We start from the raw sequence: 25,274 nt of genomic DNA on the forward strand, positions 1-25,274 counted from the left end.
CGACACCTTTCTGAATAATGAAAGGGTTGACCGTATAGAAGTCATGACCTTCGTCAGACCGAGAAACAACAAGGAACTGTGGCAACGATGGAAGAACTGTCTGTGGCTGAGACTCATTGAACTTACGCTTGTGAGCAGACATAGAAGAAGATAAGGAAACCATTGCGGAAGTATCCCCCATGATTACCGGCGTCTCCGATGGCACGCTCCTCCCTTGTGGGGGCCCTCTCTCAGGGCACTCTCGCCTTAGGTGTTGTTCACACCTCAGGTCACACCTCCCGAAAAACGGATGGAGGGACCTATCGGCACTTTCGGAAGGTATCAGCTCGGGTAATCAACCCTCCCTGGGCCTGGCCGTTACCAGGGGGTATGTACGTGTCCTACCTGTCTACCTGAGGCAGGGAATTACGCGTTACCCTGTCACTGGCTACGCATGGAAATGCATGGGTCAGCTTTCAGACACGCACAGGGAGGAAAAAAGAGAACGAGAAAAACAAAGAACGGGAAAGGAAAGAAGAGAGGTCTCAAATGCCGCAGCGGAGAAAGGGTAAAGAGAAGAGGTAAGGAAAAGAGAAGGGCAAAGGAAGGACGAAGACTTGCAAGCAGAGAAAGCGAAGAATGTGTTACATTTTCGAGCGTCCGTCTCCGGACATAGGCACAAAACATACACCCAGAGGGGGAGAAAGGGAAGGAAAGAGGAGGAGGGGGGGGGGGCGAAGATGGGGGATGGGGAAGGATGCAGAAAAGGAAGGTATGCAGCACGGAAAGGAAGGAGGGCCACATTAGCTCGGGGTCCCGTGCTCGCTACGCACGTATCCACAAAAGAGTTGTGGACCCCCTGGGGGGGACACAATTGCTCCGTTTGATTAAGTAAAGGACTTTGCACCAAAGACATTTAAGGGTAATAAGACTGGCAGTGAACAGGTGCCGAACAAGATGTTGCAAGTCACGATGACGATCGCAGGTGGTGGTGGCAATGGCTGTGCTCCACCAGGGGACTGGCTGACAGAAAACAAGTCCCATCGAGTGGGGGACAGCAATATTAGCAGTGTCTATTATCTTATTGGACAGATTACATAATGACTTCATCAATACAACGTGACAAAGAACAAGTAAACATGACCTGGGAGATGTATAGACACCAATCAGCATGATGAAAAGCCCAGTGGAGTAACCTGGCCATCAAGAGGGGAAGGAGAGAATCAACGGGAAATGGTCACTATCATAGAGGTCATCGCATTGTGACTCACGTAAGGAAGGAAGATGGGGAGGGGGAGGGAGTGAAAAATCAATGGCAGAGAAAGTGCCACATGCAGCACCAAAAATAGTGTGAGAACCCTCATTAAGAAGGCACAAGTTGTGGCCTACAAGAAATTGGTCAATGAGGAGCCCACAACTAAATGATAAGCATTACTCCACATAGAGTGGTGGGCATTAAAATCACCAACTTGGAGGAGGAGGAGGAGGAGGAGGAGGAGCAGTTAGGGCACCACATGTAGGTGGACTGTTAGGAAGGAGATAAGAGACCGCAAACCACGACCGCAGAGTCTGAGTGGATCCGGACGGCAATTGCTCCCAATGTGGAACAAGGGGGATCCATGTACTAATAAAGTCCATATGGACCAACATGCAAATGCCAGCAGATGCCCTTGAAGTGCTGACCCAGTTTTGACAAAGCACAGAACGCACAAAGGGTTAGTGAGTGAGCATCAGTAAAATGAGATTCTTTGAGAATGACACAAACTGCCAAGTAAAAGGCAATAAGGGATTAAGGCATTGCAACTCCAGGAGGTGATGGTAGTATCCATTACAGTTTGACTGAATAAGCACGGAGTGGGTATCCCAACAGGAGGCAAATGGGCTGGAGCCAATCACACTGCCAGGTCACCATCTGTCACCGAAGATGATGTGGTGACATCCATACATAAGAGGTCAGAATCAGGTTGTGAGAGGGGAGATGGCATCTCCAGGGGCACCTAAGGGGGGGAGGTTGAATGTCCTGGGACCTATGTTTCTACTTCTTCTCTTTCAGAGGTTGAGGAGGGCAGGGCACAGACAGAGAGCAGGCTTCTGCAAGGTCTGGCACTAAAAGAGAGGGGGAAATCTTGGGGCACACTGACTGTGTGTTACATGGCTGAGTTGTGGTAAGAGGCCTCTGACCTGAGATGCTGGGGTGAGAGGTCATGGGAGGGTGCCCCATCACCAGCAGATGCTGAAGAAAGGACACACGTCTCCAGCTGGGGAGTATGAGCAGCATCCAGAGGGGAGGTTGTGGGAACCAAAGGGGGGAGAAGAGGGGGGACAGGACTTGGGTAAGGAAAAGGGAGGAGTGTGAAAGGACGTAACATTGGCAAATGCTGAAGTCATTGACGCAGCGAAACCAAACATTTCTGATGAGCCTCAGTGTAAGATAAACTATTGAGGGACTAATCTCCTGTATCTTCTTTTCCTTCTTATATGCCAGTGTGTGAGTGTCTCAGTGAGTGTGGAGAGTGATGGTCATGACAATTAACACACATGGACAGCGGCACACAGTGGCTTCCCTCATGGAGTGGGTGTCCACATTCAGCACAGAGGGTCTGCCACACACTGAGAAGGCATGTGCCCAAAACGCAAGCATCAAAAATATCTCATGGATGGTGGGATGTATGGCTTCACATGACACTGATAACACATAACCTTGATCTCCAGAAAGATCTCTCTCAAAAGCTAGAATTAAGGTGCCACTGTCCTTACGGTCTTTCTGCACGTGCCGAGCAAAATGAATGTCCTGTCATTCAAGATTGGCCCGGAGTTCCTCCTCAATGAGTTCCCAATAAAAAAATGACTCCTTGAACCATGTTAAAAGACTGGTGAGCAGTGAGGGACAGGGTACATTGCCAAGCTGAGCATAATCACAAAGGGCTGCAAACTGGGCACCAGAAGTAGTTGTGATCAACAGTGAACACGACCACATCTTACCAAGAGACTCCACTTTGCCTAACTTTTCTTCGATATTTTCCACAAAAAAAGTGAATGTGTCCCCATCCATCCTACTGCAAACCAGGTAGCCCCCAGGCTGTAGCCAGGAAAGGAAGGCTGCAGGGTCATAACAAGCAGCATTCAATGATCCATTACCAATTGAAGAAATGGTCATAGAGGAACAGCCAGTTTTTTGGAGCTTAATAAATTTCATACGCAAAGCATGCTACCTGATACCACCCACTCCAATCAAGGGCTTTCCCCACGGGTGCCACACAGCCACAGCAAGGGCCTTCTGGCTCCATGGCTACTGCCGGGCAGTTCTTATGCTCCATAATGATAAGCAACACTCCTACGCATACATGGGGAGGCAAAAGCTCAGATATCAGAAGTGTGATCCCTTGCGTTGCCAGGGAGCTTAGTCCAGATGGTTACATATCAGCCCCACCACACAAACTAGCTACATATGCTTGTTTTGTTTTGTTTTAGGGCGCAAAAACAACCAATGTCATAAGCTCCCATGTCCTAACCCTAGAACATAAATAAGAAAAACAGTTAGAAGTGACTATACATTAAGTCTAATCGATGGAAGGAAAGAGAGCTAAGAACAAGGACTTCCTTTTGGGGAAACATCCACAAAATACACTGTGGAGTCTGCAGAGGTCCCAAACTAAATTAAATATCCTTCGCCATACTGCTACAATGGATAAAAAGTAAAACGTGGTCAACAGCCCATGTGCCATTCGCTAAAACGGCCGATAACTCAGATGGCAAACATACACTAGAACATATGTTGTTAAACAAGGGGAATTCGGTCAGGAAATACAGAACCATCAAAGGTCGACAGTAATGAACACAGTGGTGGGAGATCACCACCTTAGAAATGATTATGGCTAAAAAGACAGTGCCCAATAGGCAACCTAGCTAAAATGATCTCCTCTCGGCAAGAGAAGGTCGGCCCAGCTACTGGGAGAGGTTTAATTCCCTGGAGCTTGTTCCCATGAAAACAAGACCAGTGCTGATGCCAAAGTGACACTACATGCCGACAGACGGCAAAAATAAGTTCATCAAAAGGAAAGGAAGAACCAGCAAGCTGAGGTAGAAGGACTGCAGCCTTGGCAACAACATCGGCAGCCTCGTTTCCTGTCAGACTGGCATGACCAGGAACCCACATAAACATCACAGCGGCTCCCTCAAGAGCAAGAAAGTGAAGGCTTTCTTGGACCTGTTGCACTAAGGGATGGACTGTGTATGACATACAGAGGCTCTGAATAGCACTGAGACAATCTGTGTATGTTGTTGTTGTCGTCTTTAGTCTGAAGACTAGTTTACTCTATCCATGTTACTCAATCCGTGTGAGCCTCTTCATCTCCGAATAACTACTGCAACCTACATCTTTCTGAATCTGCTGACTGGATTCATCTCTGTCTCCCTCTACAATTTTTACCCCCAACACTTCCCTCAAATACTAAACTGGTGATCCCTTGATGTCTCAGAATGCGGCCTATCACCCAAGCCCTTCTTTTGGCAAGTTGTGTCACAAATTTCTTGTCTTCCTATACTATTCAGTATTTCCTCATTAATTACATGATCGGCCCATCTAATCTTCAGTGTTTTTCTGTAGCACCACTTTTTGAAAGCTATTTTCTTCTTATCTAAATTGTTTATTGTCCATGTTTTATTTCTGTATATGGCTACACTCTAGACAAATACCTTCAGAAATGACTCCCTAAAGCTTAAATATATATTCAATGTTAACAGATTTCTCTTCTTCAGAAATGCTGTTGTTGCCAGTGCCAGTCTATTTTATATCCTCTCTACTTGTTTCCATGAAAAGAAGACCAGTTCTTTTGCTTCCTAAATAGCAAAACTCATCTACTGCTCTTAAGTGTCTCGTGTCCTAATCTGATTCCCTTAGTATCACCTGATTTACTCTGACTACATTCCATTATCTTTGTTCTGCTTTTGCTGATGTTCATCTTATATCTCCTTTCAAAACACTGTCCATTCTGTTCAACTGCTCTCCCAAGTCTTTTGCTGCCTCTGACAAAATTACAACGTCATCAGAAAACCTCAAAGTTTTTATTTCTTTTACCTGAACTTTAATTCCTACTCCAAATTTTTCTTTGGTTTTCTTTACTGCTTGTACAATGTGCAGATTAAATAACATCAGGTATAGTCTACAACCCCGTCTCACTCTTTTCTCAACCACTGCTTCCCTTTCATACCCCTTGACTCATAACTGCCATCTGGTTTCTGTAAAAATTGTAAATAGCCTTTTGCTTCCTGTATTTTACCCCTGCTACCTGCAGAATTTCAAATAGTGTGTTCCAGTCAACACTGAAAATCTTTTCTAAGTCTACAAAAGCTATAAATGTAGGTTTGCCTTTAATCAACCTCATGTGTTCTTTGATTTATCTGAAATCCCACCTGATCTTCCCTGAGGTCAGCTTCTACCAGTTTTTCCATTCTTCTGTAATGAATTTGTGTAAGCGTCTTGCAACCATGACTTACTAAACTGGTAGTTTGGTAATTTTCATACATGTCAACAACTGCTTTCTTTGGAATTGTAATCACCACATTATTTTTGAAGTCTGAGGGTATTTTGCCTGTCTCATACATCTTGCATGCCAGATGTAAGAGTTTTGTCATGGCTGGGTCCCCAATGCTATCAATAGTTCTGACGGAAGGTCATCTACACCCAGGGCCTTACTTCAACTTAGATCTTTCAGAGCTTTGTTAAAACTCTTACTGCAGTATCATATCTTCCATCTCCAGCCATGTGACACTGGTGGACCGGGTATAGTGGGTGGCCAGGTAAGACACATGGGAGGACCAAGAAAATTTTTTACCAAGCATGAGCCCCAGAAATTTCACAGTTTCAGTGAATGGAAGAGCAACATGCCCAATATGTAAAGAAGGTAGAAGAACTCCACTGCGCCACCAGAAATTCAAACAAACAGTTTTGTCAGTGGAAAAGTGAATGCCATTGTTGATGCTCCATGTGTAAAGATGATCGAGACATCGCTGCCTCACAAGGAGGCATGTTCATGGAGAACTACAATAGATCACCAAGTTGTCAAAGAAAAGGGAGCAGCAGCTGCCCAGTGAGAGATACTTCCATAATAGGGTTAATGGCTATAGCAAAGAGAACACTGAGGTGAAGCCTTGAGACACACTGTTCTCCTGCATGAAGGTGTCCAACAAGGTCGAATCTGCAAGTACCTTGAAACTTTGGTCTTTTAAAAATTCCTGAAGGAAATGGGGCAGGTGGCCTCAGAAGCCCCACATGTATCGAGTGGGGAGGATACCAGTACTTCAGCAAGTGCCGTAGGCTTTCTCTAAATCAAAAAACATGGCCACAGTCTGGTATTTCCACAGAAAACCATTCATTACATGGGTTGACAAAGTGACGAGATGGTCAATTGCACAATGGAGTGCTCAAAATCCAAAATGTGCAATGGATAGTAGATTGCAAGATTCAAGCCACCTTACCAGCAGGCCATAACCCTGCAAACACAGTTGGTGAGAGAAATGGGGTGGTAGTTAGAATGAAGGCTTTTGTCCTTACCGGGCTTAGGTATGGGTACGACAGTGGCTTCACGCCAGGTTCTGGGAAACATGCCATCAGCCCAAATGCAATCATACGTATGGAGCACGATTTAGCTCCTCACAGTAAAGGCAGCATTGTAGCAGCCACGATTCTGAGAGGAGAAGGCTATCATCTGAGCCTCCTGCACTCATTTACAATGGAGGAAGGTGGGGTGATGGGCTGAGTTCTAAATCTCCACAAAGTATCGACCTAAGGTGTTAGAGATAGCAACAGGGTCCACAATGACATCACCTGCTATAATTGAGTGGAAATTGCGGACTGGACCTTGGTCCCAGAGAGCCAACAGAGGTTGCCTCACGTGACAGAAGAGGGAGTGAAATTGTAAAAACCCTAGTAAATGAAATTTAGCTAGCTTGTTTGCTATCCCAAGAATGAGGTGACACTGCACATGCAACTGTTATAATGAATACAGTTTTCCATCGTAGGATGACGTTGAAAATATGGGGAGCACATCTCCACACGTGAATCGCGTCATAGCATACCTCAGTCCACCAAGGGACTGCGACACGGTGCGGTCAAGACGAAATGTGAAGTACGGAATGTACTGCAGCAGTAAGGATAACGTTTGTAAGGTACTCAACCTGGTCATCACAACTGGCAAAATGTTGTTTGTCAAGGGCTGTCGAGTATAGCCTTCAGGTGGCCTTAGGAAGCTGCCAGTTGGGTTTACATGTATGTGGGGTAGGCGTCAGCAACCGGATAGCACACAGAAAATGGTTACTTGAGTACGTGTCAGACAGAACGGAGCACTCGAGATGAGAGGCAAGCTAGCCAGTGCAGAATGAGAGGTCCAAGTGGGAATAGGTGTGCGAGGAGTCTGAAAGGAACGCAGCTACTCCAGTGTTACGACAAATAAGGTTGAGTTGATGGAGGTCAGCCAAGAGGACACCTCTCAGACAGGTTATGGAAGAGCCCCAAAAGAGGATTGATGTGCATTAAAGTCACTGAACAGCAAAAAAGGGATGGAGACTGGACCAATAAACTGGAGGAAGCCTGCCCTGGTGACACCAAATGATGGAGGGATATAGGCATCACAAAGAGGAGAGGTGAAGCAAGGAACGATTAGGCAGACTGCAAGAGCTTGCAGCCCAAGGTTCAGTGAAATGGTTTGGCTATGATCATCATCCTGGATGAGCAGCAAGACACCCTCCCGTAAATCTGCCACAGGAGGGGTTACAGAGAAGGGGTGAGGGGTAAGTGACTGCTCCCCAAGCCAAACGATCAGCAAGCTCATTACCTGGGATACCCACATTGTCAGGGACCCAAAGAAACTCAATGGAACAAGCAGCATGGTGAAGATAAGTGAGACGGTTATGGATGGCCGAGACCAAGGGATGGTGGGAAAAACACCAGTCAGTAGCCTGAAGGCCACTCATTGGGTCCGTACATAATAAAATGCAGTTGTGTTGGGACTGTTAAATAAAGGTAAAGGCCCGGGAAATTGCCATCAATTCTGCAGTAAACACCCACATGCAGTTGGCAGGAGATGATTTTCCATGCCAACAGAGGACGTGAAGGCATATCCCATATGATCAGCACACAGAGCCATCGGTGTAAAAAACAACAGCATCCCGGAGGATGGGGGGGGGGGGGGGGGCGCAGCGAAGAGACGCAAGGCGGGGCCCAACCGGTGAACTTGCCCGAGGGCGGGAATCAAGTGGGTGACGTCCTTGGTCTGGGAAAAGGATAGAATAGCAAGGATGAGTGGGAGAGGAATGGACAGTGATTGCATAAGAAACCAGAAGCTGGGACCGCCAAACAGAATGATGGGGTGGGGATCCCTGCTTCAACTAAGAGACTATGAACAGGGCTAGTAGGGAAGACACCAGTGGCCAAACAGATACCACAATAGTGGACCAGATCCAGGAGGCGCAGTGTGGAAGGAGCAGCTGAACCATAAACTTGGCAACCATAGTCCAAGCGAGACAGGACTACAGCCCGATAAAGGCAGAGAAGAGTGGAACGATCAACACCCCAAGAGGTGTTGGCGAGAAAGCGAAGGACATCGAGTTTACAAAAACATCCTATCTTCAGGAGCCTGATATGAAGCAGCCAAGTGAGCTTGTTGTCAAATAGAAGACCCAGGAAATGAAACTGTGAGACCACAGGTAATCGTCGTGCATCGAGGTAGAGCTCCGGATTGGGATGGACCGTAGTACTGTGACAGAAGTGGACCACCCATGATTTTAAAGGAGAGAATTGAAACCCGTGTGAGAGGGTCCATGCAGAGGCACGCCGTATAGCAGCACCCTGGAGATGCCGCTCTACAGAGGCCATCAAAGAGGAACTAACCCAAATGCAGAAATCATGCATATACGAGCAGGGGTGACTAAAGGACTGACAGAGGCCACAAGTCCATCTACAGCAATGAGGAAAAGAAGTACACTCAATATGGAACCCTGTGGGATGCCATTCTACTGGGTCCATGGAGAACTAAAAACAGTACCAACACGAACTCTGAACGACCGAGGGAACAGGAACTGGCAGATAGAAGTCAGGAGTGGGCCCTGAAGACCCCACTCATGAAGGGCAAGAAAGATATGATGGCACCAAGCCATATCATAGGCCTTGCGAATGTCACAATATACTGCAACCAAATGGCGACGCTGGGAAAAAGCCTGCCGAACTGTGGATTCCAATCGAAGTAAATGATCAATCTGAGACCGTCCCCTCTCAAAGCCACACTGGTAAGGGGACAATAGATCCCGAGATTCGAGGACACAATTGAGCCAACGGGTTACCATCTGTTCAAGTAACTTGCAAACAACGCTTGTCAGACTAGTTGGCCAATAGCTTTCGACAAACGGGGTTCTTACTAGGCTTAAGAACAGGCACCACGATGCTATCCCTCCACTGAGAAGGGAAGTCACCTTGGAGCCAAATACGGTTAAGCACCCGGAGATGATGTCGCCGTCAAGGAGCAATTGGTTATGAATGGAGTCTGGACCAGGGGCCGTATCATGCGAAGAAGAAAGTGCAGAAAGAAGTTCCCATTCAGTAAAAGGTTTGTTGTAAGATTCTGACTGACAAGGGGTAAAACATAAGGCGGAAGCATCGGCCTGCTGTTTCTGGTGAAGGAAAGCAGGCGGATAGGAGGTTGATGCTGATGCTGCTGCAAAATGGGTCGCAAGATGTTCCATAAGAATCAACAGGTCCGTGCAAAGGCCATCTGGAAGGGCAAGGCCCGAGAGGGTAGACTGCCGATGGCAACCTTGGAGAGAGCAAAGTGTAGCCCATACCTGTGACATAGGGACAGTAGAACTGAGGGAAGAAACAAAGCATTCCCAACGCACCCGTTTGCTCCGTTTGATTAAGTAATGGCCTTTGGTGCAACGGCGTTTAAAGGTAATAAGATTGGCAGCGGATGGGTGCCTCTTAAGCTGTTGCAAAGCTTGACGGCAATCATGGATGGCAATGGCCGTATTCCACCATGGGACTTGCCAGCGGCGAAATGGTCCAGATGAGCATGGGACGGCAAGGGTAGCAGTGCGAACAGTCGCATCAAACACATCATGTAGGACGTCATCAATACAACCCAACAAAGAGGGAGCAAAAACGACCTGTGGAGTATATAGAGGCCATTCGGCATGTTGGAAAGACCAACAAGGTAACCTGCCAATCAGGGAGCGAGAGAATCAATGGGAAGTGGTCACTATCATAAAGGTTGTCGTGTAGCGACCAGTGTAATGAAGGGAGGAGGGAGGGAGAAGAAAGACAAAGATCAATGGCAGAAAAGGAACCATGACTGGCACTGAAATGGGTAGGTAAGAAGGCACAAGTCGTGGTCTGCAAGAAACTGCTCTATGAGAAGACCCCGACTAGATGGAAATCCACTGCCCCACAAGGGATGATGAGCATTAAAATCCCCGAGAAGGAGGAAGCTGCGGAAGAAGGGCAGTTAAGGCAGCAGGTGTGAGAGTCCTGCCAGGGGGGAGATAAAGATTGCGAACTGTGACCCCATAGTCCACACAAGCTGCAGAGTAAAATGAAATAAGGGATTTCAACTCCGGAAGGTGACGGTAATATCCATTACAATTCCAATGGATACCCACAGAACGATGATTCAAATGGGGAGGGGGGGGGGGGGGGGGACAGACAGGCTAAAGCCAGTCATGCCACTGGGTCGCCATCCGTCACTGACAAGGAGGGGCGACATCTATCAACAGTAGGTCAGAGTCAGGTTGCAAAAGTGCGGACGGGACCCCTGGCGACACCAGAGGCTTTTCTTCTTCTTTTCTGTTTGAGATCGAGGAGGGCTGTGCTGCAAAAAGGAGCCAGCTGCAGCAAGATCTGGAACAAGAAGAGAGCGGGCGACCTGGGGGCCCACAGACCGTGGTTCTTGTGGTTGCTGCATGGCAGCAGACCTTTTGCCTGGAAGGTGCTGGGAAGGGGGGTCCCGGGAGGGGCACCCTTGACCGGCAGACGCCGAAGAAGTGGGACACTTCTCCGGCTGGAGAGGGGGAGCGGCACACGGAGGGGAGGGGGGGAGAGGAGAGGGGTACGGGACTAGGGGGAGGACATCATAAGAAGTTTCACAAATGTTCCATTTGTCCTTTCCGGCCTGCTGTTGGGGCAAAGATTAGGTGGCTTGTTGCGCATCTGGAGGAGGAGGACACTGGAATGATATGGTGATACTGGGCTACTTTACAACTGCAGTGCTGAATTTGAAGTTGCAAGCCTGTGGGGCCATGTCCTTCATGGAGCTAGGAGCAAGGAGTAGCAAGAACGGTACCTGATGGTAAAATGCAGGGCTTTCAATTAGCCAACAACCCGCATGCCAGAGGGTAAGGTACTTTTTCCTTCTCCCAGACCTCCTGGATGGCCTGCTCATTGAGATACACGGGACATTCTCGAGGTGAGGCTGGAAGGTCACCACTACAACTCACATATAGGGGAGAAGGTGGCAGGCAATAGCCCTCTTGAGTATCCTTCCCAAAAATGACACATTTGTCCATGTTTTCAATAGGACATGTGAGTGTGGTTCTAACATTGACACTGGTGTCAATGCATTGGGTTTGGAATGTACGGGGTTGGACCATGATGATTTCATAGCCTGCTTTGATCTATGATGGCAGCACTACTTGATCAAACCTGAGAAAAAAGATTGTGTTTAGGCAGGAAGGGTGCACCAACCTTTTTCATTACCCAATGGACTGCAGTGACACTGTAATGGTTCTTTATTTACGTGACCATTACTGCACTCTAACCCCAGTTCTCGATACCAATAATGTCTTACTACTTTTCTGCAAAGTAACAGACATTTTTGTGAAAATATTCACATTTGGTTTTATTAATGTATAGGTACTACGATGTATCGATATATTACAGTGATATTGTTCTTGTGTGTATTCATTTCTGTGAGACTGTCATAATCTTTGACTTACTTGTAACCGTTTTGGTGCGAAAGCGCACAGAGCAGTTTTTGTTTCACTTTGCAGAAGTTAAGTTGTTATTTTGCTTTGTAAAAGAAGTCAAGTCTTGTGTTTGGTTAAAGTGGAAATTCAATATATGAAGATTGATACAAAACTGTTTTCTTGATGATGTGGCAATTAAGAAGTGTATGTGAATTTACAAGAAGTTTAATAAAAATGTGGATCGTGAACAAGTCAAAAATTATTTCTACCATACCATTGTTTTGATCTGGGATTGTTTGATCATTAAGAATTTCCTGAAAAACACATTTGTTAGGACTTCAAATATTGCTAAAATACAGATCTCGACCCTCTAGCAGTCAAAGTGGAATCACTCTAGAATCAACAAGATGAGCCATAACAACTTCGACGAAATCTACGTGGGAATCCACTTAAGAAAAGTGCCAAAATTAATGACTTTTTTTTACAGTGACTTCATTATTTCCATTCTGACGATACCATCCACAGTCAATAACTTTGTTGTTGCCCAATAAAGCGAACATATGCTGCATGAGCAACATTATTAAATCTTATTTCTAACCTACTTTGCAAGTTGTGGTATTGTTAGGACACACTGATCAGAGAGGTTAGTTTTGATTTCTCCCTCGGTAGGACCATCAAGCAGCCAAGTGTAAATAGTACCTCACAAAGAATTCAGCATTCAAAGAGCCTCAACGTGAACAGGATAGCCATGGAGGAGTAGAACTGTAAGCAGTTGTTGGGCTTGAAAATCGCAACTGGACTCCAGAAGCAGAGATCTATTATGTAAGCGAGAGCAGCATGTCACAGGACTGGCAATTGCATGAACAGCTTTCTGAATAATAAACGGATTAACCATAGCAAAGGACTGACTTCCTCCATTATGTGATACCACAAGGAACTGAGGTGCAGCTGGGAGATTCTTTGAATCTTTAGCCTGATTCCATTTATGTTTAGAAAACACAGACTGAGGCTGAGATGATGACTGGCTCATTGTGAAAAAAATCCCCACGATTGCTAGTGTCTCCGATGGCCCACTCCTTCCAATTGCCGTCCCTCACAGATGGGCTAACCTGTCTTAGGTGATTGTTCACACCTCAGGTCACACATCTCGAACTCCTGACAGAGGGCCAAATGGCAATTTGGAAAGGTAACAGCTCAAGCAATCACCCCTCCCTAGGCCTGGCTTGTACCAGGGAGTACGTATGACTTGTACCTGTTACCCCAGGTCTGGGAATTACACATTACCTAATCACCTGTTACACGTAAAACAGCATGGGCCAGCCTTCAGGAGCGCACAAGGAGGAAGAAGAAATTGAGAGGAACCTCAAACAACAATGCAGGGGAATGGTAGAAGATGAAGAACGAAGAAAGAGAATCTACATGATGGGGTTGTTCTCATGGCATGCTATTAAAACCTCAGAACACATTCCCAAAAATGTTCCAGACGTGTCCCCCCAAGGAAGAGGAAGAAGAATACCAGAATGATAGACATGCAGCAGGGAAGGGGTGCTGCAAATGTTGGGGCCCTGTGGTAGCCGAGCACGAACTTACCAAAAAGTGGTCAGCACCCCCCCCCCCCCCCATAGGTACTAGGAAAGTAGTTATTCCCCAAGTGGCTCACACTATGGAGAAGTGGCAGTCAAACCCCAAAGGGGAATCAAAAAGGAAGGTGAAAAAGAAAAGGCATAGGGAACAAAACTAGGTTGACAGCCAGGTCGACATTAGTAAGAACACTAAGAGAGGGGAAGCAGGGGGCAGAGGAGAAGGAGTGAGGACAGGGTAGGGAGGGGCATGGGGAAGGGAAATGCAGCCCAGGAAGGAATATAGCCTGGGCCACCATGTGCGCCACACACGAACTCTTGAAAGATCCGTAGCCCCCTGCCAAGGGTAGGGGCCTTGTAAAGGCAATTACAGTACTCAAGAAAGAGTAAGTATATTCCACTTCCCACATGATGAAAATGCAAGGAGAAAATGGGTAAGTGCAGTTCATCACAATAATTTTACACCTACATACGATTCTGTGCAAAGCAGCAGCTTCAGTAAACAAATACATTAAATATTTTTATTTAGTTCAGGCATTAACTGTAATTTATAAACATAACCTATATATGGGAACTGTTTTGTCACACTAATGCAAGCTACTCTATTATTTTTAACAGTTTTGTGAGAGGCACTTTCATCCACACGATACAGAAAGAAGTACATCAGCATATGAGGCTAAGACTCGAAAATTTATTACATCACCTCTTGACCATCCACAGCTAAGGAAAGGTTTGTTGGGTGTTTACGGACTGTGTTAGGATATATAATTAGTGAATGAATCTGTTGACCTTACAATGTATAAGATAAGATAATGGCAGTTAATATATTTATTACAGGTGCAGTACCATCACTACTACTTGGAGGTCTTGGATATTTATCTACACCTTCAACATCAAGAGAATCTCCTGAGGACTGAAGACAGCATATAGAAAATGCTTACATCATTTGTGTTCTAAAGGAAAGTTTGATTAGTCATGAAGAACATATGAAGTCTGTATCCTTCTCAGCCCTGAATGAATTAATTATAAAATTAATACTTTTGATTTGAGTGAGTGGATCTGTGTTGTTAAGAAGACTATTGTACATTTCCTTTTAATTAGTGAAGTGTCATTTCAGAAAGTTTTTTGTCATATTAGGGCAAACTTAAATCTCACTGTTCATGTAAATGATCTGCAGACTGATCAAATAGAGAATTTCAAGTTCCCAGTAACTGTAAATAATACGACGCAGTTAACTACTATGCTTAATATGGCGAACTTACAATTTAGCAATAGAGAAGACAATAATATTACTGAGAGTATTCATTTTATATTTACTGTTTTGAACAATTTATTTGAAAAGTTACCAGATAAACAAGAAATAATTACATTTTTGAAAGAACAGCTTTCAATGCTAAAATGTAAAAAGAATAGGGCAAGATATTCATGGGATATTTTGGTGGTATGGTCATTAGTTCGCTCAATTTCTCCTCAGTGTTGTGTGCCTTTAATAATGATGCCTTGTCCAGCTACTCTGACTAGAATATGTATTGGATTTTCTATTAATCTCGTTCTTAGGCAAGTTTCTGCATATTTTCTAGAATACACAGCTAACGAAGTGTCATTTTTGACTGAACAAGATTGAACAGTCCTCATTTTGATGGAAGGCATTTAAAATCACTAATGCATTTCAAAAGGTGTTGTATTGTGGGTCAGGCCTAAAGTAGCAGTAGCAGCAGAAGTGAATGTGCATTTACAGCCTACGTATTTATGGTGTGTCATTTGGATACGCAGTACAATGATGTAGCTCATGATCTACCTGTCAAAGCCATGCATGCCCCTTGCTGTTTCTAACTTTCTTAAAAAGGTTGTATTGAAATTGCAGAGCATATGGTATGAGGTTCTTGGTAACGATTATGATAATGACATCAATAATAAGGCTGTATCATACTACAGTGATCCACCTGAACTTAAAATTAAGTACTCAAACCCTTTTCCAGGTGCTGGATGTAACCTTTTGTATTTTCTGTTTGATAGTGTGCACCTATTGGAATATATATATAACAACTGGCTAAATCAGAAAGAAGAGATTACAGTTTCCAGATTTTAGCAATGAGGCTGATGGCAATTTTGCATTTTTAAGCAGTTGGAAATCTCTTCACTCACTTGAAAGGGAAAATTTATTGAAATTTGCCAACAAACTGTGTCTTAAATCACAGTATCCATCAAGCACAGAAACGGAGAATGTAAAACTTGGTCTTCATATTTTTCACCACAATGACGGTGCAAATTTCATTGCGATAATTTGAAAATGGTGACATGCAGTTAACATTCAAACTTTGTTAAAAGGTCAGAGGTAATTAAATATGTTCCAAGAGCCAATAACCAGGAATTCTAAACACACACTAGAGTTGCTACATCAGTTTGCAAATTGAATAATGATGGAACATTCAGGTCAACCTAAGCATCCAATTCCACTCATCTGCTTTGACCCATGACACAATGGAGTGGTGTGTGATGTCATTATGATGCAGAGTATTTGAGTTGGTTGTGTCTGTAGAGGATGTGTTGTATTTGATGGTGCCCTCTGGTGGTGGATGTGCTCAGTTTAACTTGTGGCATTGGGTTCATTTGAGTTTTGGTTGTCATTGTGCTAACGTGGTTCCGAGTTTAGGTACTTTGTGCGGTAACGAGGGTTGTGTACGTGTTTTCAGCGAATGATTATGGTTCTTTTTTGTTCATGTGTTTGGCCTTTTTATTAGACCTGATTAGCTTGGTGTTTGTTGTGCAGAAAGAAGTTAAGTTTTTATTGCTGTTTCATTTGGTATGGATATTACAGTGAAGTTCATGGGGGTATCATTATGTTCTGAGATGTGTGATGATACAATGTCTGTCATTCAGTTTGCAGATGTTCAGTCTTATGCTGCATATGTTAGGTATTACGTTTGGGGAGGGAGGGGGAGAGGGAGAGTTGTTTCTTCACCAAAGGTGCCAAAGAAATGTATTGTTTTGTGCATGTTGTAGCAACTTGTTGGCGATATATTTGTTGGGTTTGATTGTACTGCAAATTACGCAGTACATGAAATCATCGACTGTATACTTGGTCCCGAGGTCAATATTCTTTAAAATAATCAGGGGCTTATTTTATAAATAATAAGGGTCACTGATACTGTAAATATAGTGTTACAACACGCAAAGAGTATGAGAAAAATTACTGAAAATTTGGTTCTGTGAAGATTTTTGTATTTTTCAGCACAAAAAATAAATAATTGTGCAATTATAAATACTAACTCATTGCTTATCGAATTTCCAAACATTTCATTGATTTCCCGAAACACGTATTTGTACAGATAATTCAAAATTTCACTTCAAATTAAGTTTCAATGTGATCTTACGAAAAGGGCAGTGTACCGTAAAAATAAGAGAAAAAATATTATTTGATGTATCGGATATTTTTTTTATTTTTATTTATTTATTTATGAACGTCAAGATCAATATAGGCTAGCAGCTGAAAGCGTCTCGCGCAGCAGTACGACCACTGGCGATGACGTCATGCACGGTTGGGGACCTTTTCCTTTTAGTCAAGACATATTATTGTATAGAAAGTGCAATTTGAAAAAAGTTCTGTTAAACCAATAACTTCATCAATGACATAGTAACCCAAAAGTACGAGTATGCTCTTTTTTGTTAACAAAGTTGATTCACACAACAGAAAGTAGTTTTATTAAAAGGCGTATTGATTGTATCTTGGTAAAAAGGGCTTGTAAAACAGTTCAAGACAAAAATAAAAACACATTGCCTAACCATCCAGCACAAAGGGAATGACATCCAGCAAATAACATGTCAAAACAAACCTTACCTTATATGTACTGGAATTAATATTCGTAGAATCTTTCATCTCCTGGTTTAAACTGGAATCTGAATCATTAATGTCGGCATTAAAACTGTCGGAATCACCACACAATTCACTTACAATGGAAGAAAGACCACAACTTGTGTCACTCCTTTCAGCTATTGCCTCCATTTTGAAGGTATGTGTTTTCATTGTCTCTCACCAGAGTGTGTGGGTTCTCACATAAACGAAACAACATTGTGCTGCCATCTGTCAACAATTAGACAAAGTCGTTGCATCAACTTGCCTACATCGGGGTTATCATTGCTTTACTGTACTTGGTCTGAAAAATTCAAATTTGAGTGTTACCGTTGTCTTTCCCCAATCCTTCAAATGCTGTGATGTGACTGCAAATACTATTTGCAGAGGAAGACTTAAATTGTTCACTTTGATACTGTTCGAGCTGCATAGCGAACAGCGTCATCTGTTAGCAGCTTTTTGAACTATTTCGAAATTTTTTTATAAAATTCACAATAAACGTACCTTTCATTGCAGTCGTCCATCGATATTATTTTTTGACATATTTAATTTTGAAACAGTGACTCATTCGCTGGACACTCTGTATGTCAACGCGTCTTCTATGCCAGGAGCGACTTCTTCTGGCTCTGTCCCTCTGACAAAATTGTTTGACGTGTTATGTTAAACGTGGCTTCGCCTTCTTCTAGACTAATGCGTGCCATTATTAATTAATGATGCAAATATGTTGCACGTTCTCCACAATAGCGTCAATAAAAGATTAATTTGTAGGATAGTGGGAAAGTGCTGTCGGTCTGCAAAGGAGATTGCTGACAAATCACTCGCAGGTCCAATTTTAGAATACTGCGCAGTTGTGCAAGACCCATAACAAGCAGGACTAACTGCGGATATTAAACATCTATGAAAAAGGCAGTGCGATTGGTCACAAGTTAGTTTGACCCATAGATGAGTGCCAAGGAAATGTTAAATCACCTGAATTGGCAGATGGTCGCAAAAGCCTGCTAAACGAAATTGGCTGTTTCCACATTTTTGTTTAGAACAAGTACTTCCTTTATTGACATTACCATACACCTGTCTGCCCGTTTATAACGATATGCCAATCTGGAAAATAAATTATGAACTATGTAGTTGGTTTTGTGTTCAATGTTATTGCACGTCGTTTTGCTGATTCACTCGATAATTAATCTAAAAAGATTACGAAACAATCAGAAAACTACTTTGTCGAGTGCAGAGCACTCTGTCGAGTTAACGTTTCTCTTTGCAGTATCATACGTCGACCACACACGTAACTGCATGCTTGACATGCTCAAGCGTTCTTGAGCAAGAATGCACAGATTTCTGGCGCTTACATACGGTTCAAGCATGCTTATATAAACATTAGTTTGTTCACAAGAAAATGCCGAACTGAGACGACGATGAGCTGGCTTTGGCAACCTTTTTGCTTGTGTTAAAATAAAGGGGAGTAAACGAGATTAGTGGACTAGAGTGGTTAAAGAAACGAAAACATCATTCCTGTATTAACTATTCGTGATAGACACGCTATGGAAACTACCTCACAGAACTGTTGATTTTCTTCTTTCTCCATGTACGAGTGATATTGTATTCTATGACCTGACCTACAATACAGTACAACATTTGTACAGAACGTTATTTAACAGGACCAAATAAAAATTAAATCAAACCAGATCACCGACAAACGCTTGCACAAGCCTCCCTATTCTTGGTACACACGCTCAAGCATACACACGCTTGAACGCTTGCACAAGCATGCATATTCGAAATTCGATCAAGCATCAAAGTGGTTGTACAGTACTGACGCTTGCGCAAATTTATCCCAATCACTATCAAGCATGCTTGGGCAAGCACACTTGCACAAGCGTGTTGTCAAGCGTGCAGCTACATGTGTGGTCGCTGTTAGCTACCTAGTGACGTCATGCCACGCTAGATGGGGCCAACGAAATATTGTACTTGGCCCCGGTCTCATCAGTAGACCAGATGGGGGGAAACCAAGCAAAAACCTAAGAAACACCTTGTCTTGGCGTACAGCCACAGCAATGCATGAAGCCGAGTGCTTAAAGTTTGTGATTTTGTGCCGTTGTAATGCTCTGTGCCTTGATTCTTGCTGAGTGTTGTTTATTGGTGTTTAAGTTACTGCTATTTTAGGTTCTTGGTACCTGTCATTGTGCTTCGGATGTAAACGTCCACTGAATTACTGCAGCATCTGCACTGTATTCTAAGCTTGCAGTGCCATTCTCAGATCCTCGAAACATGGCTGAATATACTTGCGTGGGCTGTTGTGCAACATCCAGTATCAACAGTAACTTGCAAAGAGATATTAATACTAAAAATCTGAGTAATGGTGCTTTGAAATTTGCGTGTAACATTTGTAATTCTAGTACCTCTAGACATGACAATTTCAGCAGTCACTGTCACCAAAAGGTACGTGGAGATAGCATTTTGTGTCCATTGTGTAAATACAAGTGTGCAGAACTAAGTGAGATGCATCAGAATTATTCCGTTTACCACGAGAAAGTCTTGGATTTTCTGACGAAAACGAATTTGAATCTATGTAAAGCTGAAATGACAGTTAGATGTCACGAGAAGCAGATGTACCAGTATAAATGAAAGCAGAAAGTACGCAGTGTCAGTAGCTAAGCAGTATCAACAGAATGGGTTGGTGTAGATTAATCACTGGATGTCACCTGAGTAACAAATCCATCGGGCACATTTCAACCCGTCTAAAGCTGTTGTTGTTGTTGTTGTTGTTTTTGGGGAAGAGACCAAACTACGAAGTCATCGGTCATATCGGATTAGGGAAGGACGGGGAAGGAATTCGGCCGTGCCCTTTCAAAGGAACCATCCCGCCATTTGCCTGGAGTGATTTAGGAAAATCATGGAAAAACTAAATCAGGATGGCTGGACATGGGATTAAACCGTCGTCCTCCCGAATGCGAGTCCAGTGTTTCTAAAACTGTCTAAGTCGAATGCTGATGATGAATAGAATAGAATCTTTATTTGCCTTTCGATATATTTTCCATACAACTGGTTTCATTGGTGTGTTTAATACATAAAACAGTAAAATATAATTACATAAAGTAGATATATATGCTAAAGTGATGGTGATACTATACATTGTTAATATAATAGTAATAACTAGGAATAATACATTATATTAATCACATATATGATTGTATCATTAAGCAATTATGTTTTTATTTAAGTACTATGTAGAAAATGTGTAAACACGTATACATTACTGTAACACACACATATAGGCATACTTGATAATGTAGTTACCGACTGCTTATTTTGTGCCTCCTGTGTGTCACTATTTAGAAACTCGTAAATTGAGTAGTATGGCATACATTTGAACCAAACTACTATTGTATACTTAAAACTATTCATGGGTAGATCGCTCACTGTCTTTGAGAGATCGTTGCAGAATTTCAAACATAGGTACTTATGGTTCTTATGTGTTAATGTCAGTCTCGAGTATGGAAGATCTAGGTCACTATTACTTCAAGTATTATGGAGATGGACTTGGGATACTAACTTAAAACTGCTTGCGTTTTCTTTAGTTTGTATTAAACAGTTGTAGATATACATACTAGGCAGTGTCGTTATCTTGAGTTCTTTAAACAGGGTTTTTGCAGCCTTGTGCTGGTTCTAGGCCTAATATACATCTAACTGCTTTCTTCTGGCACTTGAAGGTGGTACTGGAACCCACTGAGTTACCCCAAACTATTAATCCATACTGCAGTTGTGTTTGAAAACAGCAAGGTATGCAGGAATTAATAAATTTTTGCTAATAATGTGTCTCAGCTTGTGCTGTAGGAACAGAGTAAAAGCAAGTTTGCAATATAGATAATTTGTAAGCTTATCCTATGTACCTTCTTGATCTAAATGAACCCCAGTAATTTTTCTATCTTATTTGGATGTATTTAGGATGAAGCAAATTTCTTGAGCTTTTATTCTATTTATAGCTAAAAGACTGGCCCTGCATCAGTCACTGCTCATTACAGTTACCTCTTTGTGGTATTCTGAGACATCTTGCAGATTTTCTTCATCCATAATTTGTGTCATGTCATCAGCATCCAGGACTTCGTCACATGGCATGTATATTGGCAAGTCGCTGATATACACAATGAACAGGAAAGGCCGAAGCACTAACCCTTGTGGAACTCCTATCTTTATTTTCAAGGGTGTTGACATTTAGTTGTTTGCCTTTACTAATTGTATCTTGTTGCTTAAGTATGACTGAAATAGTTGTAATGGCTTATCTACAACACATAATGTTCTACCTTTTTTATCATATATGCACATGTGACAGAATCAAAAAAATTGCTTAAATCTAACAGTGTTGGGCAAATCAGTTTATTGGTATTGAATGAAAGAACAAGTTTACTGTTAACAGTCGCTGTTTATTTAAATCCACGAGGTGTTTCAAAGATTTAAATCTCCATTTTCAGGTGGATTTACATGTGTTAGTATGATATATCTGTCTACTGTTACGATTTTGGGGTAGCTTGTGGCATTGTCTCCAGTGGTTACATGTTCTTTTCTCTGTGGTAACACATCATGTGTAAACTGACATATTTTGTAAACAAAGATGGTGTCTGGAAACTGCTAGGTCTAAAGAACCACCAATTAGTTTCCAGAAACCATGTTTGTTTACAAAATATAACAATTTACATGTGATGTGTTATCACAGAGGAAGGAACCTTTGCCCAAAGCAGAGAGTGCCACAAGTTACCCCAAAATCATAACATAACCCACACATGTGTCACACTAGCACATGTAAATCCACCAGGTGATGGAGGTTTAAACCTACGAAAAGGGATTGTGAATATGAATAAACAGTGACTGGTAACAGTGAACTCGTTATTTTACGAGGGTAAGTCCATTATTATGCGCAAAGTAGTTATAAAAATTTATAGTAATCAAATTAGGAAACTTACAAGAACATCATTTTTCGACATAGTCTCCTTGGGTTTAAACTTACTTGGTGCATCGTTGTACAAGCTTCCAGATGCCCTCATGAAAGAAGATTCTCGGTTGAGCTGCGAGCCAGGAATGCACGGCTTCTTTCACTGCTTCGTCAGAGGCAAATCGACGGACCGTTAATGCCTGTTTGAGTGGACAAAACGAGGGATAGTCAGAAGGGGCAAGATCGGGACTATATGGAGGATGATCAAGTACTTCAAATTTGAGTTTCTGGAGTGCTTCAGCAGTGTGGGCAGCAGTATGCAGACGGTCATTGTCGTGCAACATCACAACTCCTTTTTGACACCAATCCTCTTCGTTTGCTTCGAATTGCGGGCTTTAGCCTGGCAGTAAGCATCTCTCTGTAACGTACACTGTTTATTGCTGTGCCCCTTTCCCCATTATGTTCCAGTTCTGGACCTTGTGCGTCCCAAAAAACCGTAAGCATCAGTTTTCCTGCAGACGTGTGGATCTCGTACTTTTTCTTGCACGGCGAATTTGGATGTCTCCATTCCATACTCTGTCGTTTACTCTCCGGCTCGTAATGATGGACCCATGTTTCGTCACCGGTAATGAACCTGTCTATGAAGTTGTCCCCTTCGTTACCATAGTGACCCAAAAGTTTTTTGCAGATGTCCAAGAACGTTTGTTATTCAACTGTGTGAGTTGTTTTGGGACGCATCTTGCACAAAGTTTATGGAACCCAAGTCTGTTGTGGATGATTTCGTAGGCGGAACTGTGACTAATTTGCAAACGATGTGCCACTTCGTCAATAGTTAATCGTCCGTCTAAGAGAATCATTTCAAGTGAACGCTGAATGGCTTCTTCATTTGTGGCGGTGAACGGTCGTCCGACTCCTTCATTGTGCGGAAGGAACACTTGTGCGACCATTTCGGAATTTTTTAATCCATTAGTAGACACTCCGTTGTGGCAAATCACTGTTCACGTACTGTACCGAAATTCTTCGATGAATTTCTGCCCCTGATACGCCTTCCGACCACAAAAAAACGAATCACTGAACGTAGCTCTTCTTTGGTGCAAATAGACAGCGGAGCAGTCATGATTAACAGCACGGCACCGATAATGAAACTAACCTAGCAGCTTGAAAATTGCAAAGATATAGCAACAAATAAACAAAGCATGCCTCATCAACGTAAAACGACAGTACTACCAAAATAAACAAACATATAGCTAAATTGCGGATAATAATTGACTTACACTTGTATTTGATACCAATAACAGTCATGGTAAAGAATAACCTAGCAGCTAGAAAAGGCAGTTTGATTTTCAAAACAAGTAAATAACCTAAAATGTTCGCATTTAGAGTTTATTGGTCTCAAATCCTTCGTATATGTTACTGAGGAGACACCCTACTGCTTTTGTTGTTGGTAGCTGAGATCGAAAGCCAAACTGTCTGTTACTCAGTAGTTTATTACTTTCAGAATAACAGTAATTTTGCATACGTATACTGTTCTCTATAACTTTTGATGTAATAGGAATTATTGATATGGATTTATAATTGTCTGACTTTTTTTCACCTTTCTTATACAGGGTGAGTAACTTAACTATTGCCACGTAGAATAACTCCGAAAGTATGATAGTAGCTGAAAAGTTTGTGGGACAAATGTTGCATGGGACAACGGGGGCCAGAATATGACATTGGTTTTTTGTTGCTAGGTGGGGTCGCGTCAGAGATATGAAGGTAACTTTGTTTTTTTAAATGGGATGCTATAATTTGGTACTTATTTTCTGATAGAGGCTATCGAGACGAATCCAATGATGTGTCACAGTAAGGTCTTTGATAATCAACGAAGGTCAAAAAGGTGGCACGAACGTCCGTTTACAGAAGGTGTTCGGCGTGATGACCACTGGTATCAATACAGTGTTGCAATCTTCTTGTCGTGGATTAAGTGGTATTCCTTATCACATCGGTACTTATCGAAGCACATAATCTGACAACGCTCTCTCGCATATCGTACAAATAGTAAATATTCGCCAAATACGTGGTATCCATCTAACGTGCCATTGACATGAAACACCATTTGGACGGTTTCGCAATACAACACTAATAGGGACGGTAGGACTAGTATCGTCGAATCAAGCGAATGTGAGTGATGTATTCCTTCGAAGAACAAGTCAATATGCTTCTCATTTACGGAGAATGCCCACGAAATTCAGTAAGAGCTAGAGCCTTATACACTGAAAGATATCCTCAACGTACTCACCCTACACGTCGTACATTTAAATATGCTTCGATAAGTGCTGGTGTGATAAGGAATACCACTCTATCCACGATAAGAAGATTCGAGCACTGCATTGATATCAATGCTCATCTCTTTGAACACCTTCTGTAAAGGGATGTTCATGCCACCTTTGTGACCTTTGTTGACCTTCAAAGACCTTACTGTTACACATCATTGGATTCATCTGGATAGCCGCTATCAGAAAATAAGTACCAAACTATACATCCCATTTAAAAAAGCAAAGTTGACCTTCATATCTCTGACGCGACCCCACCTAGCAACAAAAAACCAACGTCATATTCCGGCCCCCACAGTCCCATGCAACTTTTGTCCCACAAGCTTTTCAGTTCCTATCATGCTATTCTTGGTGGCAATAGTTAGTGATTCACCCTGTAAATTGGGTGTGTAACCATCATTTTCAGACATTCAGGGACACACCTTCATTGAGAATACGATTCGCCAGATATGTTAGTGGCATCATGATTTCAAAGGCAATATTGCCACTAACCCTATAGTAATCCTCTGTTTTTGAGTTTTTAAGTTTATTGATAGATTTGATGATGTTACTTGAGGTGAGTTTTGACCAAGATAATTTTTTGGTTGCTGGTTTTCGTTGCTTAAGTTGAGACACAGCAGCTGAACAATTATTGGAATTATTTGTGGTAAATGAAGAATGGGTGCTGGTATAGCTTG

At 42.8% G+C, this 25,274-nt stretch overlaps 1 protein-coding gene and 1 long non-coding RNA gene across 2 annotated transcripts in view; both read right to left on the bottom strand.

Moving 5' to 3' along the window:
• Window positions 1–17,564, bottom strand: part of LOC126248268 (uncharacterized) — a 28,731-nt gene extending 11,167 nt beyond the window's left edge. Inside the window, exon 1 of the long non-coding RNA XR_007545442.1 lies at window positions 17,347–17,564. This is a non-coding gene — a long non-coding RNA (uncharacterized LOC126248268). The remainder of the gene's footprint in view (window positions 1–17,346) is intronic.
• LOC126248262 (uncharacterized) overlaps window positions 1–25,274 on the bottom strand; it is a 173,253-nt gene that overhangs the window by 122,335 nt on the left and 25,644 nt on the right. The window lies entirely within an intron of this gene.

The sequence above is a fragment of the Schistocerca nitens genome, chromosome 3 (genome assembly GCF_023898315.1).
Source record: "Schistocerca nitens isolate TAMUIC-IGC-003100 chromosome 3, iqSchNite1.1, whole genome shotgun sequence".
NCBI classification, from domain to species: Eukaryota; Metazoa; Arthropoda; class Insecta; order Orthoptera; family Acrididae; genus Schistocerca; species Schistocerca nitens.